Raw genomic sequence first — 7,347 nt, 5'->3', positions numbered from 1 at the left:
TATATATAGTGTACTTTGCTGTATAATGTAAAAAGATCTACCTGTGAACAGTGCAACCCAGCATCACACCAACTACAACACCAAATAAACCTTGAACAGTGAAAAAAAAAAGAAATGTAATATACCATATTAACAAAGCCAAAGACAAAGTCCATATGATTACCTCGATAAATGTAGAAAAGTATTGGACAAAGTCCAGCACATATTCATGTTATAAACCCTACACAAAATTGGAATAAATGGTCTTTATTTCTATCTAATAAAAGCCATTTATGACAAGTCAACAGTCAACATCAAACTAAATGGACAAAACCTAAAAGCTTTCACACTACAATCAAGAATAAGATAAGGATATCCACTGTCTGGATATCCTTATCTTATTCTTTATTTTAGTCCTGGAAACTTTAGCCAGAGCAATTATACAAGAGAGAAAAATAAAAGAAATAATGTTAGGAAAGGAAGAGATGAAAGTATCATTATTTGAAGATGACATCATGATCTACACAGAAGACCTGAAAAACTCCACTACAAGAGTGCTAGATTTATTAAGGAAATTCAGTGACAAGCCTATATACAAAGTTTATGCTCAAAAATCAGAGTCTTGCTATACATGAATGACAAACTCACTGAGAGGGAAATTAGGGGAAATTCTTTCACAATCAAAAAAGAAAAAGAAAAAAATGCCTAGGAATTGATCTAACAAAGTATACAATAGACCTCTACTTTTAAAGCTACAATACTCTGGGGCCAGGGAGATGGCTCAGCAGAATAAGCACTTGCCTGGCAAGCTCAGGGCCCTGAGTTCAATCCCCAGTTCTGCCAAAAAAAATTAAAAAATAAAAATAATAAAACTACAATACTCTGAAAAAGGAGATTGAAAAGTAATCCCTTGCTCTTAGCTAGGAAGAATAAAGTGAAAATAGCCATACTTCCAAAACTGTTATACAGATTTAATGTAATTCCAATCAAAATTCCAATAGTATCTCAGTCTTCTTTCATTGCTGGGACAAATACCTGACATTCACATTAGGGAAGGAGAATTTTATTTAGCTCACAGTTACTGGAAGTTTCAGTCCATACTTGGCTGGCTCCAAGACAGAGTGGCACATGGCAGAGAGCAGCCCTTCATGGTGATGGCAAAGAGCAAGAGCAAGAAGGAATAACAGCAGCAACAATGGCAACAGGGAGGAAGCCTGTCTCTTTGTCTCTTTTATGTTACATTCAGGCTATTCATCTTAAGGCTGGGTGCAGCATTCACACCCATAATCCCAGCAGTACTCAGATCCATAATCCCAGCCTTAGATCATAAATTAATCAAACTGTAGAACTGCACCTCAATGACTACATGAGGCTTTGGGGGGACAAATGCACGCAAACCATAACAAATAGCATACCTGACAAAATTAGAGAAAAAAACTTAAAATTCATGAATAACTAGAAGAGACTTAATATAGTAAAGGCAATTCTGGATAACAAAAGCAAGGCAAGTGACATCACAATCCTTGACTTGAAATTATACTGTAAAGTTATAGTGAAAAAAAGAAAAAGAATGGTACAAAAAAAACCCTGAAGATCAGTGGAACAGACTAGAAGATACAGAAACATCTCTAGACAGTCAGTCATATTATATTTTACAAAGGTACCAAACACATTCACTGGAAGCAAGCCTCTTTCATAAATGATTCTGAAAGAACTGGTTCTGAACATGCCTAAAATTAAGATTTGACTCATATATGTCACCATGCACTAAACTAAATTCAAAATGGATCAGATATCTAAATATTGAAACAGAAACATTAAATCTGCTGGAAGATAGAATAGATAAAACTCTTGAAGACATTAGTTTAGGCAAAGACTTAATGAATAAAACCTAGATCACAGAGGAGCTATCACAAAAATATCTACAACTGGGATCTTATCTTACAAAAAGATTTTACTTGGCAAAAGAAACCAGCAACACAATGAAAGACAACCCACAATGTAGGAAATAGTGTTTGCCAGCTGTTCCATCAAACTCAAATTAAGTATGATAAAGGATTACTATCAAGAACATATAAAGAAAAGAAATCAGACTTCCCAAATTTAAAGACCTAATCTAAAGATGATGGGCCTCTGAGATGAATATACACCTTTCAGATGAAGAAATGCAAACAGCAACCTTAGACATGTCTGACACAAGCAAGAGTGATGCAGGTGTAGCTTGCTTCTAGGCCAAAGGTTCAGAAAAGGACAGTGGCTCAATGATGCAGACCCTGTTGATAGCAACTCAGAATGTGGAGGTCTCAGAGACGTTACAGGCTTCAAAGGCACTAGAAATCTCAGAGACTTCAAAGCTCTCAAAAGACTTAAGGGTCTTGAAGACCATGAAGTTCTCAAATCCCCAAAGGCTCAGGTGGCACCTACCCTCCAGTCCTCAGCTGCCAAACAGCTGACCAATACTCAGGTTCTGACAGCTGAAAACAAGAGTCCAGCAGCTGACAGCAGGACACGGAATACTGAGTTGTGGGCTGTGGCAATGCTTGCCACTGAGATCAAAAAGGACAGCTGTGTCACTGATATGAAGGCCAATACAAAGACTTCAGAGATTGAGGCTACTGCTTCTCAGGCTCAGACAGATGAACATGAGCATGAGGGTATAGCTGTTCAGGCTCAGGAGAATCAAGATACTTGGCCCAAGGTGAAGGCCAAGAAAGCCCAAAAGGTGAAGCATCTGGAAGGTGAGGGAGATAGCAGCAGTGATCAGAGTCAGACTTCTGGAACCACAGATGGTCAAAGGGTCTCAAAGGCCCTAATGGCCTCAATGGCCAAAAGTGCTGCAAGAAGGCCCATAGCCTTTCAGACATGGCAGCTTGGGCATGGAGAGCTTTACTTTTCCTGAGGTCACCTAAAGCTCGTAGGGGCAAGGTTTGCTGTAGAGCTGCCAAGCTCCAGTCATCCCAAGAACCTGAAACACCACCACTTCAAGATGTGGCTCTTTTTCAAGTAAAGGCAAATGATTTGGTGAAGTATTTGTTGGTTAAAGACAAGACAAAGATTCCCATCAAATGGTCAGACATGCTGAAGGACATCATCAAAGAATACACTGATGTGTACCCTGAAATCACTGAATGAGCAAGCTCTTCCTTGGAGAAGGTATTTGGGATTCGGTTGAAAGAAATTAATAAGAATGAACACTTATACATGCTTCTCAGCACCTTAGAGCCCACCAATGCAGGCATATTGGGAATGACCAAGGACTCACCCAAGCTGGGTCTCCTCAGGGTGCTTTAGCATCATCTTCATGAACAGAAATCAGTTCAGTAAGTCTGTCATCTGGGAGGTGCTGCGGAAGTTGGAGCTGCACTCTGGAATACATCACTCACTCTTTGGGGGTGTGAAGAAGCTCATTACTGATGAATTTGTGAAATAGAAGTACCTGCACTATGCTAGAGTTCCCAACAGCAATCACCCTGAATATGAGTTCTTCTGGGGCTTATGTTCTTACTATGAGACCAGCAAGATGAAAGTTCTCAAGTTTGCATTCAAGATACAAAATGAGGATCCTAAGCAATGGGCAGCTCAGTATCAAGAGGCAATAGAGGCAGATTTGAAGGCCGCAGCTGAGGCTGCAGCTGGAGCCAAGGTGAGAGCCGAGATCAGAGTACAAATGGGAATTGGGCTTGGCTCTGAGAATGCTACTGAGCCCTGCAACAAAGCTGATAATGGACCCTGGGCCAAAGCCTGGATCCAAGCAGGAGCTGAAGATAATGCTAAAGTCCAAGAGATTGCTAGTGCAAGTGCCAGTGCAGGTGCCAGTGCCAGTAATGGTATCAGTACTAGTGCCAGTACTAGTGTCAGAGGTGGCCTCAGGGCCAATACCAGCTTGACTGCCACTCTAACATTTGGGCTTTTTGCTGGCCCTGGTGGAGCTGGTGCCAGCACAGTGGCAGCTCTGGTGCCTGTGGTTTCTCCTATAAATGAGGTTGCAGGTATCTTCCATGGTTTCAGTGGAGGCAGTTGGGGTTCATAGGGATGGGATAAAAAGCTGAAACCCAGAGTTAGAAAATGATAAGGAGAATATAAAATGACTCTGCTTTTGGCATTTATTTCTTCCTATTTGATGGCTATCGATTGATTTTTTGATTTCTTTTAAATTTGGGTTTGCAAATATCCTTAATTCTAACAGTCTTTGTCTTCAAACTAGGATGTACCCTCAGAAACCTACTCAAAACAGTGCTCAAGGCAGCCACATCAATTCAACTTGACACTGCATTAAATCTATTTTTCGTTTAAAAAAAAAAAAAAAAAAAGATGAGAGCCAAGCATGGTGATTCAAAACTGTAATGGTAGGTGGAGACAGGAGGATCACTGTGAGTTCAAGGCCAGGCTGATCTACACAGAAAGTCCAGGCCAGCATGAACTACACAGTGAGACCTTGTGTCAAAAAAATGTATTAAGTAAAAAATGTATTAAGTAAAAGAACTTTTTTATAATTTTCTTTTATTTTAAAGAGTAAAAACAAGAGCAAAAAAAATAGAAAGACAGAAATAGGGTAAAATATAACAATACATAAATTACAAATTTTCAAAACAAGAATAGCTGATTAACAATGATTGATACATTATCTATTTTTATCATCAAATCTCTTGCTCAGATTAACAGATATAGTTATGCAAGATGGGACATATGATTCAATATTATCACATGCTTTGAAGAAAACTCGGATTTTTGTTCTTGTCCTTCATTTTTCTTTATTACCTTTATTTTAAAAATTACTTTAAAGAGAGTATAGTAATAATTAATATGACAGAAATGGTACACATTTAGAAGACCAAGATGACAGGTATTTCAAGCATGGTTTTAGTATTGCACATTGTTTTCTCAATATAGTTGCTTAGTTCACAGATATTGGCATAGAGAGTTCATCAAGGTGTGAATTCTATCCATTAGCTATTTTCATATAACTGGTGGAAATTCTATATACATATGGTTTTGCTCCTGCCTTATTTCCTATCTTATCTCCTTTCCCTCTCTCCATTGTTTAGTTCTTAAGTTCTGCTATTATACCTTTCAGTTTTTATTTCTTCTTTTGAGTTCTTACACTAGGGAGACAATACAATATTTGCACATGTGGGTCTGGTTTATTTCACTTATGAGTATAGTCTCGAGTTGATTCCATTTAGCTATGAAGGCTTCAATTTGTTTTTCCTTATAGCTGAGTAATACTCCATTGTATAAAAATACCACACCTTTTTTATCCATTCCTCAGGTATTGGACATTTTGGTTGTTTTCAAGATTTTGCTATCACAGATTTGCTGCTATAAATATGGGTGCACATATATCACTATGATATGATGTTTTCAGATCTTTTGGGAAAATTGCAGATCGGGAATTGCTGGGTTGAATGAATTTCAAGTCCTACTTTTTTGATGAGTCTCCACACTGATTCTCATAATGGTTGTACCAGTCTACATTCCTACCAGCAGTGGAGAAGGGATCCTTTTTGCCCACACCCTCTCCAGCATTTGTTATTGGTTGGTTTCTGTATGATAGTCATTCTTTCTGGGGTGACATGGTATCTCAGAGTTGTTGTTTTTTTTTAAACATAAGCCAAGAACATATTTATTGTCATTATCAAGTGTTATATACCATACGTAATGGTATGCACTACATTTTTATATAACAGTCAGCACAGTATGTTTGTTTATATCAGCATCACTACCAATACGTGAATAATTAATTCTAATATGACATTATAATAGTCACACTATCATTAAGCAAAAGAAAAATTTTAGCTGTTGAATATGTTGTCCAGTTTTGGCAGATGTGTCTTTAGGTGGCACATGGCTATGTTTATGTATTTATCCATTTGCCATTCACTTGATCTTGGTGGGATGCACGTTCTACCAGAGCAGAGATCTTCTTTTTAGAATTCATCACTGTATCTTCCAGCTAAGAAAGTCGCTGGCACATGGTATATTTTCAATGCACATTTTTCTGAGTATCACATTAAAAAGGAGACATATAGCATCCAGACTGATCTGTAAATAATTGGTGAATTTAAAAAGCACAAGTAACAGAATGAAATTTATAACAAAATTCCACCGATGTAAGCTAGAAATGTAGGCATGCAAGGCATTCATATATTTTTTTTTATATTTTTGATACATACTTTATTCTGTTCCCATATTTGGTCTTTTGCCATAAATTTATTGATAAACAAATAGCAAGCAGACAGTTTCAAATCAAATCAGTAGGACAGTTTCAATAATTAACAAACTGCAAACATTCTTCTCAGTGGTTAATTGCTGTACAAGATGCGGACTTGATATCCTATTGACAAACACCATTAGAAAAAATCATTCTATTAATTAACAGAATGTAACTATATATCTATCCCAACCACTTTGAATGCACAGATATAAAATAGACATTCATCTGTATCCCCTTTTTTTTTGTTAAGTTCCGTTATTTGAATATTATAGCTGTGTTAACTCAGCAAAATATTCTAAAACAGTCCAGTAGCCCATAATAGTATTGGGTCTTCTGTTTAACTGGCAGTGTCAGAGATTATTGACGTGAGTCCCCCACAGCTCAACATAACAGCATGGCTTTATTTCTTATATTTCGTTTTTATACTTTCCTTCTGGATGGTTAAGACCAACGTAAAGCAGGACCTGCAACAAGAGTTGTAGCTTTTGGGTCTGACAAGGTCAGTGAAATAACCTCAGGATTTATCCTGAGATCCTGTAACTCAGATTGTAGAACCTTTGTCAGTGTCAGCCATGTGGATGAGTCATGGCCATTACGTGGCCAATGTGCTCTCTGTGAAAGCCTCGGAGAATGTTTTCTCTCCATGTGACTCTCCTTGGGCACACTCTACATATCATCGATCACTTTCCTCTTTGGCCCCTTAATCTCCTTGATCAGAAAATTGGGACACTACCGAGTTAGATGACATTATAGTACAAGTTCTCATATGTCCTGAGTCTTAATTGACCTTAGAAGGCTAGGGCCAAAATGTTGGCTTCCCGCCCTCCTTTATCTCTAATTTTGGTCAGCAAACTTAGGTTGTTAACCATCCAGAAGACAAGCTTGTTATTATCAAACAACTTAGGCTGTTAGGCTTAACCTCACTATCTGCCTGCATATCAAACATCTTATGCATAATATGGAACAGGTATTTTTCATCAAGTATTGATATGTTGAACTTTAAGTCCCTACAGAATATGATAAAAAACATTTAAAAATTAGAATATATTTTAAAAATTCTCCACTGCTGTTGGGAATGCAGACTGGTGCAACCATTATGGAAATCAGTATGGAGACTCCTTAGAAATGTTGGACTGGAAATCCCATTTAAACCA

The 7,347-nt window shown here is 37.7% G+C and overlaps 1 pseudogene; it reads left to right on the top strand.

Annotated features, from left to right (window-relative positions):
• Positions 1–2,165: 2,165 nt before the first annotated feature.
• LOC101588784 lies at positions 2,166–3,960 on the top strand (annotated as a pseudogene).
• The last annotated feature ends 3,387 nt before the right edge of the window (positions 3,961–7,347 follow it).

Source organism: Octodon degus, unplaced genomic scaffold, assembly GCF_000260255.1.
Source record: "Octodon degus isolate 3935 unplaced genomic scaffold, OctDeg1.0 scaffold00003, whole genome shotgun sequence".
NCBI classification, from domain to species: domain Eukaryota; kingdom Metazoa; phylum Chordata; class Mammalia; order Rodentia; family Octodontidae; genus Octodon; species Octodon degus.
Note: the sequence above shows the minus strand (reverse complement) of the source record. Positions and strands in the feature narration are given on the sequence as shown.